Raw genomic sequence first — 12,268 nt, forward strand, 5'->3', positions numbered from 1 at the left:
TTTTGATAAATTATGTGAGTCAACCACATTTGTAATATCTTGAAAAGGAGCTCGTCCTGGCATTCCAATGGATCTTGTTGTATGGTACTATGGTAACTTGAACTGCCATTCACTTGCTTCCTAGATAACTGTCTGCACTTGGCTCTGCTAAGGCGCTGAGCAACATAGTAGACAACATTAGCATAAGATAGGAAGGTAATGCAGCAGTATATCCACGCGAAGCTTAAGTCACCTCAAGCTCTTTGTAACAAACCAATTTTTTGACATATTAATTGATACATATAATCTAACAATAGACTGTATTGATGTTTTGTCAGTACACATGGTACAGTGTAACATTCAGCATCGTTCTCGATAAAAAAATCATTAAAAATGTTAAAATCAATGAACATGAGATTTTAAATGGTTATAACACTTCTATGGAAGTATGAGAAATGAAAAAAAGAACTTTGTGGACATAAACTCAAACACGTGGTGGTCAGAGTATGCTGTGATAAATTTCATGATTTCTATAATGAAATACAAAATCTGTGTTTGGATTCACGGCATCTGGTATGCAGAGATAGAAAATGTACAGATCATTAAACAAATTAGCACCACTTCTATACATTCTCAGATTGTATCTTACCTCTTCAACATGTAAGCTATGAGTGCGTGAGGTTGAGGATGCTTTGTTCACAGCGGCTGGGCTGCACTGATATGTCATCCCGTTGCTAGCACTTGCAGCACCGATGGCCTCCGGGCGGATTAGCCTGAGGAGCGCCCGGCCGGAGATTCCAGGAAGCGGTGGCGGTGAGCACGTGGAACAGTAGCAAGGGTAGTTCGCCTGGGGAGAAACTACTGGGGCGGCCCGAGTTTGAGAGATTGGAGTCGAAATTGCACGGAAGATCAACTGAGGAGCGCTTCCCGCGGCCGGCGGCGTAAGGCAGAGCTGTTCTAGAGGACTTGTGGTGGCGCGAGTACGGGGCTGGGGCGACATCGGGGGGACGGTGAAACCATGAAACAGAGAAACAGAGTGCTTCGATGAGAAGAGAATGGTGCCGGATTTTTTTATTGATATTTTATCTTGGTAGGGACGCTCCAGGTGCTTCCAGAATACCAGCGAGCCTGCGGTGAAAGCGCCCAAACCAGAGCGCGCGTGCGGGCAGACTGCGAATCCGGGAGATCCTGGCCCTTGGTTTTGGTTCAGTAAAGATCTGACCATAGATCTTCAACACACACAACTGAATCAACGGTTCATGTTTGGTTTGGGGTGCTGGGAGGAGAGAGAAGGGGACCAAATTCAAAATTGGTACACTATAGAGTAGTATATATATATATATATATATATATATATCATAGCTTGCCACAGAATTAGTTAAGGCTTGCTAAACATTTAACGGTTTAAAAGTAAGTAAAAAATATGAAATAAATAGGGAAGTCTCACTCTAACATAATAAGATGATCCAACGGTGTGATTGTGAAAATATGCATTTATGTGGCCTCAGTGAAAAAAACAAACATTTCAGCTCACTTCAGGATCAATATATATTGAAACATTTGTTCTTTTTTGTGCAGGACACGTGCAATCATATTTTTTAAATCCATCCGTTGGATCATGTTATATTGTAGGTGTGTTGGTTCAGTATTTTTTTCAGGATTTTTGAGAACTTTTACACCGTTGAAAACCTTAACTAGTTCCGTGGCAAGCTATTGTAGAAAATCCTACTCCTATATATATATATATATATATATATATATATATATATATATATATATATATATATATATACACACACACACACCCCGAAACCATCCAGGGGCACCACGAAAAACTATTTCCATCGCCGCAACCTTCTGTATCCGCGAGATCCCATCTTGGAGCCTTTATCGGTGCTCCGTCTGAGGGGGAATCGACCATGGAGGGCCTCTCCATCACCATCAAGGCCTCTCCGATGAGTTGTGAGTAGTTTACCACAGACCTTCGGGTCCATAGTTATTTACTAGATGGCTTCTTCTCTCTCTTTGATTCTCAATACAAAGTTCTCCTTCCTCTTCTTGGAGATCTATTCGATGTAATTGTTTTTGCGGTGTGTTTGTCGAGATCCAATGAATTGTGGGTTTATAATCAAGTTTATCTATGAGAAATATTTAAGTCTCCTCTGAATTCTTTTATGTATGATTGGTTATCTTTGCAAGTCTCTTCGAATTATCAGTTTGGTTTGGCCTACTAGATTGATCTTTCTTGCCATGAGAGAAGTGCTTATCTTTGGGTTCAATCTTGCGGCATACTTTCCCGGTGACAGTAGGGGCAGCAAGGCACGTATTGTATTGTTGCCATCGAGGATAAAAAGATGGGGTTTATATCATATTGCATGAGTTTATCCCTCTACATCATGTCATCTTGCTTAATGCGTTACTTTGTTCTTATGAACTTAATACTCTAGATGCAGGCAAGAGTCAGTCGATTTATGGAGTAATAGTAGTAGATGCAGGCAGGAGTCGGTCTACTTGTTGCGGACGTGATGCCTATATCCATGATCATGCCTAGATAATCTCATAACTATGCACTTTTCTATCAATTGCTCGACAGTAATTTGTTCACCCACCGTAATAATTATGCTATCTTGAGAGAAGCCACTAGTGAAACCTATGGCCCCAGGGTCTATTTTTTATCATATAAGTTTTACCATCTACTTTTATTTGCATCTTTTACTTTCCAACCTATATCATAAAAATACCAAAAATATTTATCTTATCATATTATCTCTATCAGATGTCAGTTTCGCAAGTTTCCGTGAAGGGATTGACAACCCCTTTATCGCGTTGGTTGCGAGGTTCTTGTTTGTTTGTGTAGGTGCGTGGGACTTTTGAGGAGCCTCCTACTGGATTGATACCTTGGTTCTCAAAACCGAGGGAAATACTTACGCTACTTTGCTGCATCACCCTTTCCTCTTCAAGGGAAAAACCAACACATGCTCAAGAGGTAGCAAGAAGGATTTCTGGCGCCGTTGCTGAGAAGGTCTTCGCTCAAGTCAGTACATACCAAGTACCCATCACAAACTCATCTCCCTCGCATTACATTACTTGCTATTTGCCTCTCGTTTTCCTCTCCCCCACTTCACCTTTGCCGTTTTATTCGCCCTCTTTTTCCTGTTCTCCTCTCTCTTTCGCTTGCCCTTTTGTGTGCTTGTGTGTTGGATTGCTTGTCATGATGGCGCAAAATAATACTAAATTGTGTGACTTTGCCAATACCAATAATAATGATTTCCTTAGCACTCCGATTGCTCCTCTTAATGATGTTGAAACTTGTGAAATCAATGCTGCTTTGTTGAATCTTGTTATGAAAGATCAATTCTTCGGCCTTCCTAGTGAAGATGGCGCTACTCATCTAAACAATTTTGTTGATTTGTGTGATATGCAAAAGAAGAAAGACACGGATAATGATATTGTTAAATTGAAGTTATTTCCATTTTCACTTAGAGATCATGCTAAAACTTGGTTTTCGTCTTTGCCTAAAAATAGTATCGATTCATGGAATAAGTGCAAAGATGCTTTTATCTCTAAGTATTTTCCTCCCGCTAAGATCATCTCTCTTAGAAACGATATTATGAATTTTAAAAAACTTGATCATGAGCATGTTTCCCAATCTTGGGAAAGAATGAAATTGATGATTCGCAATTGCCCTACTCATGGTTTGAATTTATGGATGGTCATACAAATTTTTTATGCCGGATTGAATTTTGCTTCTAGAAATCTTTTAGATTCGGCCGCGGGAGGCGCTTTTATGGAAATCACTTTAGGAGAAGCTACAAAACTCCTTGATAATATTATGGTTAATTATTCTCAATGGCACACTGAAAGATCTACTAGTAAAAAAGTTCATACTATAGAAGAAATTAATGTTTTGAGTGGAAAGATGGATGAACTTATGGAATTGTTTGCTTCTAAGAGTGCCACTATTGATCCTAATGATATGCCTTTGCCTACTTTGATGGAGAATAATAATTAATCTATGGATGTGAATTTTATTGGTAGGAATAATTTTGGTAACAACGCGTATAGAGGAAACTTTAATCCTAGGCCGTTCCCTAGTAATTCCTCTAATAATTATGGTAATTCCTACAACAACTCCTATGGAAATTTTAATAAGATGCCCTCTAATTTTTAGAATAGTGTTAAAGAATTTATGAATTTTCAAAAGAATTTCAATGCTTTGCTTGAAGAAAAAAATGCTTAAAGTTGATGAATTGGCTAGGAACGTTGATAGACTTTCTCTTGATGTTGATTCTTTGAAACTTAGATCTATTCCTCCTAAGCATGACATCAATGAGTCTCTCAAATCTATGAAAATTTCCATTGATGAGTGCAAATAAAGAACCGCTAGGTTGCGTGCTAAGAAAGATTGCTTTGTTAGAGCGTGTTCTTCTAGTTTTCATGAAAATAATGATGAAGATCTAGAAGTTATTTATGTGTCCCCTATTAAATATTTGTTTTGCAATATGAATATTGATAATGATGGGACTGGAAGTAAATTAACTTTAGTTAAAAAGTGTTCCAATGATTTGGAGTATTATGATCTTGATGCTAAAATTGGTAAAAGTGGGATTGGAGAAATTAAAACTTTGCATAGTAATGAACCCACCACTTTAATTTCAAGGAATTTAATTATGATAATTGCTCTTTGATAGATTGTATTTCCTTGTTGCAATCCGTGTTGAATTCTCCTCATGCTTATAGCCAAAATAAAGCTTTTACTAAACATATCGTTGATGCCTTGATGCAATCTTATGAGGAAAAACTTAATTTGAAAGTTTATATACCTAGAAAACTTTATGATGAGTGGGAATCCACAATAAAAATTAAAATAAAAGACCATGAATGCTATGCTTTGTGTGATTTGGGTGCTAGTGTTTCCACGATTCCGAAAACTTTATGTGATGTGCTAGGTTTCCATGAATTTGATGATTGCTCTTTAAACTTGCACCTTGCAGATTCCACCATTAAGAAACCTATGGGAAGGATTAATGATGTTCTTATTGTTGAAAATAGGAATTATGCACCCGTAGATTTTATCGTTCTTGATATTGATTGCAATCTTTTGTGTCCTATTATTCTTCGTAGACCTTTCCTTAGAATGATTGGTGCAATTATTGATATGAAGGAGGGAATATTAGATTCCAATTTCCGTTAAGGAAAGGTATGGAAAACTTTACTATAAAGAAAATTAAATTACCTTATGAATCTATCATGCGAGCCACTTATGAATTGAATGCCAAAGATGGCAATACTTAGATCTATTCTCGCTTTTATGCCTAGCTAGGGGCGTTAAACGATAGCGCTTGTTGGGAGGCAACCCAATTTTATTTTTTTCCTTGCTTTTTGTTCCCGTTTAGTAATAAATAATTTATTTAGTCTCTGGTAGATGTGTTTTCATGTTTTAATTAGTGTTTGTGCCAAGTAGAACCTATAGGATAACCTTGGGTGAAAGTTAATTTGATTCTGCTGAAAAACACAAACTTTGCATGCACGAGAAAAAACTCAATAAATCACAAAAACGTGCTTTTGCGTTGATTATTTTGATGTAGATCAATAGACAAATTACCTAGTACATCCTATTTTGGTAGGATTTTTGGAGTTCCAGAAGTATTCGAAAGTTACAGATTGCTACAGACTGTTCTGTTTTTGACAGATTCTGTTTTTCGTGTGTTGTTTGCTTATTTTGATGCATCTATGGCTAGTATCGGGGGGTATGAACCATAGAGAATTTGGAATACAGTAGGTTTAACACCAATATAAATAAATAATGAGTTAATTACAATACCTTATGTGGTGGTTTTTCTTTCTTGCACTAACGAAGCTTATGAGATTTCCTGTTGAGTTTTGTGTTGTGAAGTTTTCAAGTTTTGGGTAAGATTTGATGGACTATGGAATAAGGAGTGGCAAAAGCCTAAGCTTGGGGATGCCCATGTCAACCCAAGATATTCAAGGACAACCAAAAGCCTAAGCTTGGGGATGCCCCGGAAGGCATCACCTCTCTCGTCTTCATCTATCGGTAACTTTACTTGGAGCTATATTTTTATTTACCACATGATATGTGTTTTGCTTGGAGCGTCTTGTATGATATGAGTCTTTGCTTTTTAGTTTAACACAATCATCCTTGCTGTACACACCTTTTGGGAGAGACTCACATGATTTGGAATTTATTAGAATACTCTATGTGCTTCACCTATATCTTTTGAGCTATGCAGTTTTGCTATAGTGCTTCACTTATATCTTTTTAGAGCAGAGTGGTGATTTTATTTTGTAGAAATTATTGATCTCTCATGCTTCACTTATATTATTTTTAGAGTCTTTTAGAACAGCATGGTATTTGCTATGGTTATAAAATTGGTCCTAGAATGGTGGGCATCCAAGTTGGGTATAATAAAAACTATCATAGGAAGTGAATTGAATACTATGATCAACTTGATGCTTAATAATTGTTTTGAGATATGAAGGTGATAATATTAGAGTCATGCTAGTTGATGTAATTGTGAATTTAAGAAATACTTGTGTTGAGGTTTGCAAGTCCCATAGCATGCACGTATGGTAACCGTTGTGTGACAAATTTGAAGCATGAGGTGTTCTTTGATTGTTAACCTTATGAGTGGCAGTCGGGGACGAGCGATGGTATTTTCCTACCAATCTATCCCCCTAGGAGCATGCGCGTAGTGTTTGGTTTTTGATGACTTGTAGATTTTTGCAATAAGTATGTGAGTTCTTTATGACTAATGTTGAGTCCATGGATTATACGCACTCTTACCTTACCATCATTGCTAGCCTCTTAGGTACCGTGCATTGCCCTTTCTCACCTTGAGAGTTGGTGCAAACTTCGCCGGTGCATCCAAACCCCGTGATACGATACGCTCTAACACACATAAACCTCCTTATATCTTCCTCAAAACAGCCACCATACCTACCTATTATGGCATTTCCATAGCCATTCCGAGATATATTGCCATGCAACTTTCCACCGTTCTGTTTATTATGACACGCTTCATCATTGTCATATTGCTTTTTGCATAATCATGTAGTTGACATCGTATTTGTGGCAAAGCCACCATGCATAATTTTTATACATGTCGCTCTTGAGTCATCGCATATCCCGGTACACCACCGGAGGCATTCATATAGAGTCATACTATGTTCTAGTATCGAGTTGTAATTCATGAGTTGTAAGTAAATAGAAGTGCGATGATCATCATTTTTTAGAGCATTGTCCCAAATAAAAAAAAGAAAGGACAAAAAAGGCCAAATAAAAAAAGGAAAAAAAAAGAAAGTCCAAAAAAAGAAAGGCCCCCCAAAAAAGGGGACAATGCTAATATATTTTTCCACACTTGTGCTCAAAATAGCACCATGGTCTTTATGATAGAAAGTCTTCTATGTTGTCATTTTCATTTACTAAGTGAGATTTTTTTTCATTATAGAACTTGGCTTGTATCTTCCAACGATGGCTTCCTCAAAATGCCCTAGGTCTTCATGAGCAAGCAAGTTGGATGCACACCCACTTTAGTTTCTTTTGTTGAGATTTCATACATTTATAGCTCTAGTGCATCCGTTGCATGGCAATCCCTACTCCTCGCATTGACATCAGTTGATGGGCATCTCCCTAGCCCGTTGATTAGCCGCGTCAATGTGAGACTTTCTCCTTTTTTGTCTTCTCCACATAACCCCTACCATTATATTCTATTCCACCCATAGTGCTATATCCATGGCTCACGCTCATGTATTGCGTGAAGGTTGAAAAAAGTTTGAGATTACTAAAGTATGAAACAATTGCTTGGCTCGTCATCGGGGTTGTGCATGATGAGAGCATTATTGTGTAACGAAAATGAAACGTAACCAAACTATATGATTTTGTAGGGATGAACTTTCCTTTTCCATGTTATTTTGAGAAGACATGATTGCTTAGTTAGTATGCTTGAAATATTATTATCTTTTTGTCAATATGAACTTTTATTTTGAATCATTTGATCTGAACATTCATGCCACAATAAAGAGAAATACATTGAGAAATATGCTAGGTAGCATTCCACATCAAAAATTCTGTTTTTATCATTTACCTACTCGAGGACGAGAAGGAATTAAGCTTGGGGATGCTTGATATGTCTCCAACGTATCTATAATTTTTGATTGTTCCATGCTATTATATTACCTGTTTTGGATGTTTATGGGCTTTACTTTACACTTTTATATCATTTTTGGGACTAACCTACTAACCGGAGGCCCAGCCCGGATTGCTGTTTTTTTGCCTATTTCAGTATATCGAAGGAAATGAATATCAAATGGGGTCCAAACAGAATGAAACCTTCGGGAGTGATCTTTTTGGAACAAACGCAATCCAGGAGACTTGGAGTGGATGTCAAGAAGCGGCCAAGGCGGTCACAAGGGTGGCCATCGCACACAGTAAGGGTGGGCGCGCCCCTGCCTCATGGGCCCCTCATGGCTCCCCTGACCAACTTCCTTCGCCTATATATATCTTCGTACCCCGAAACCATCCAGGGGCACCACAAAAAACTATTTCCATCGCCGCAACCTTCTGTATCTGTGAGATCCCATCTTGGAGCCTTCGCCGGCGCTCCACCGGAGGGGGAATCTACCACGGATGGCCTCTCCATCACCACCAAGGCCTCTCCGATGAGTTGTGAGTAGTTTACCACAGACCTTTGGGTCCATAGTTATTAGCTAGATGGCTTCTTCTCTCTCTCTTTGATTCTCAATACAAAGTTCTCCTTCCTCTTCTTGGAGATCTATTCGATGTAACTGTTTTTTGCGGTGTGTTTGTTGAGATCCGATGAATTGTGGGTTTATGATCAAGTTTATCTATGATAAATATTTAAATCTCCTCTGAATTCTTTTATGTATGATTGGTTATCTTTGCAAGTCTCTTCGAATTATCAGTTTGGTTTAGCCTACTAGATTGATCTTTCTTGCCATGGGAGAAGTGCTTAGCTTTGGGTTCAATCTTGTGGTGTCCTTTCCCAGTGGCAGTAGGGGCAGCAAGGCATGTATTGTATTGTTTCCCTCGAGGATAAAAAGATGGGGTTTATATCATATTGCATGAGTTTATCCCTCTACATCATGTCATCTTGCTTAATGCGTTACTCTATTGTTATGAACTTAATACTCTAGATGAAGGCAGGAGTCGGTCGATGTATGGAGTAATAGTAGTAGATGCAGGCATGAGTCGGTCTACTTGTTGCGGACGTGATGCCTATATACATGATCATGCCTAGATAATCTCATAACTATGCAATTTTCTATCAATTGCTCGACAGTAATTTGTTTACCCACCATAATAATTATGCTATCTTGAGAGAAGCCACTAGTGAAACCTATGGCCCCCGGGTTTATTTTTTATCATATAAGTTTTACCATCTAATTTTATTTGCATCTTTTACTTTCCAATCTATATCATAAAAATACCAAAAATATTTATCTTATCATATTATCTCTATCAAATCTCACTTTCGCAAGTTTCCGTGAAGGGATTGACAGCCCCTTTATCGCGTTGGTTGCGAGGTTCTTGTTTGTTTGTGTAGGTGCGTGGGACTTTTGAGGAGCCTCCTACTGGATTGATACCTTGGTTCTCAAAACTGAGGGAAATACTTACGCTACTTTGCTGCATCACCCTTTCCTCTTCAAGGGAAAAACCAACGCATGCTCAAGAGGTAGCACTACCGCCCTCACGCGCCGGAGCAGGAGGCGGAGTGCCCTGATCACTCGCCGAAGGAGGAGGAGAAGGCGGAGGAGGCGGAGTGCCCAGCTGACTCGTAGGAGGCGGGAAGTTCAGAAGCTTGATGTGCTCCTTCCGCCATAGACACGGAGTCTTAGCAAGACCCAACTGAGTCTCCCCATCACCTGTAGAGTGCTCAAGCTGTAGCTCCTCGAATCTCTCTGTTATTTCATCCACCATCACAACAGTATAGCCTTGTGGAATCGGACGGCAGTGAAAAGTTGCTCCGGGTGAAGGAGGGAACACAGAGCCGACAACCGCCTTGACTTTGAGATGAAGCCATTGTGTCATAAGGTTGCACTGGTGTGAATCCGTGATAAAATCCACGGGGTAGCTAGGACCCGTGAATTCAGGCTGCTGAACAAGCTCGGTGGAAGCCACACCGCTTCTCCACTGAGATGGCGGGGTAGCTTCTGGGGTAGCTTGGGCAGGATCTCGCTGGTTCTCAACAACTTGTCGTTCCTCTAGCTTTCGTACCCTTGCCTGAAGCTGCTGCAGTTTGCTCTGCTCCACTTTCCTCCTCATCTCTTGGGTTTTGTAACCGGCTGCATCGGGAAACCCAACCGTCCACGCAACTGAGCCTGGCATGCCTCGTGTTCGTCCAGGGTGCTCAGGATTCCCGAGGGCCTTTGTGAGCTCGTCCTTCTCTCTGTCGGGAACGAACGTCCCTTCCCGCGCTTCCGTGATTGCTTCCTGAAGCTTCCTGATGGGTGTTGCAAGTTGCTCGTCCGTCCAACATCACTTCCCTGTTTTAGGGTCCAAAGTTCCCCCAACCCCGAAGAACCAAGTCCTTGAACGGTCTGGCTAGTGCAATGTCTTTGGTTCGACCCCTTTAGCAATCAGGTCCTACTCAGCCTTGTCCCACAATGGCCGGGCTTTGAGGTAGCCACCTGACCCCATGCGATGGTGATGCTTCTTCTTTGCAGCATGTATCTGGTTAATCGTGGACATCTTCTTACTCTTCTCCAATTTCTTGTGGGCCACAAATGTGGGCCAGTTATCTCTTATCTTCTCAAATCTGCCGGTGAATTCTGGAGTCTTGTTTTTGTCGACATACGTTGATTTCAACTCATTCTTCCACCTCATGAATAGATCTGCCATCTTCTTGAGAGCAGCAGCCTTGATCAATGGCTCTATAACTGTCTTCTCCGGATCCTCCTCTGCCGATAGGGTGAAATTTACCTTCAATGCTTTCCAAAGATCATCTTTCTGTTTATCTTCGACAAAAGAAACTTGAGGGTCTTCCTTCTTAGGCTTATACCATAGTTGGATGCTGATCGGGATCATGTCCCTAACAAGAACCCCGCACTGAGCAGTAAATGCTTTCTTGGTCCGGAGGGGTTTAATCGGTTGGCAACCGCGCGTGATTTCTGTGATCGTGAACCTTTCATCCGGGAGCAACTTTTTCTTTGGGCCTCGTTTCGTTACTGAAGTTTTGCTCGATCCGGAGGGCTATAAAAGAAGAAAGAAGAGTTAATACATGTACATACCAAAACAATTAATGCATCAATTAGCTAGTTAACACGGGCTTAATTAATATATATATATACCTCACCGGACTTTGTAACAGCTGATCCCGACTCCGTTCGGTCACCGGAGCCGTCATCATGGTTGCTGGAGCCACCATCGTGATCATGACTTTCCTCCTCCATTGTTTGATCACCGTAGCTTACTTCCTCTCCTTACATACCTTCTTCGACGTCGTTGAGAAATGACAAGACATCACCTCCGTCGCGGATTATGTCCCCCAATATCTCTTCTTGTTCGAAGTCTCTTTGTTGATCCATAGTTTCTTCAAATATTACAACATGGCAATTAATATATATACAAACATGAGAAATGGATATATTAATAGTGGCAAACATAGAACCCTCGGCGATCCTCGACCCTCGACCCCTCGATGACCCTCGACCCTCATCCCCTCGGCGACCCTTGACCCCCTACCCTAGCTAGTTCCAATCGTCGACCGCTCAGATTCTCTTAACCTTTAAGGGATTTAACAAGATGGCGCCATTCTGGATGTGCAGAAAATGGTCCATATTTTTCCCGATCTCAAGAAAACCATTGCTTCATCATTTGCCGAAAGTAACAGGCGCATAACGGTACAAAGCTCTCCAAAATTGTTTTGGAACGGAGTCCCGGATAGGATAATTCACTTTTTGGTACGAAGTTCAGCAAGAGCCTTCCGAATATCGCTATTTGGAAGGACTTTGCTAAAACCTATACCAAAAAGCGAATCATCCTATCCGGAACTCCATTCCAAAATAACTTTGAAGAGTTTCGTAGCGTCATACGACTGTTACTTCCAGCAAATGATGTAGTCATGGATGAGATTAGAAAGAAAATTGGATAAACTTGTGCACATCCATAATGGGGGCATTCTTGTTAAACGGAGACCCTCGACCCTCGGTCCTCGATCCTCGACCCCTCGATGACCCTCGACCCCTCGACGACCCTCGACCCCTTGACGACCCCTCGACCCTAGACTCTCAACAACCCTCGACCCTCGAC

The sequence above is a fragment of the Triticum aestivum genome, chromosome 4B (assembly GCF_018294505.1).
Source record: "Triticum aestivum cultivar Chinese Spring chromosome 4B, IWGSC CS RefSeq v2.1, whole genome shotgun sequence".
NCBI lineage: Eukaryota > Viridiplantae > Streptophyta > Magnoliopsida > Poales > Poaceae > Triticum > Triticum aestivum.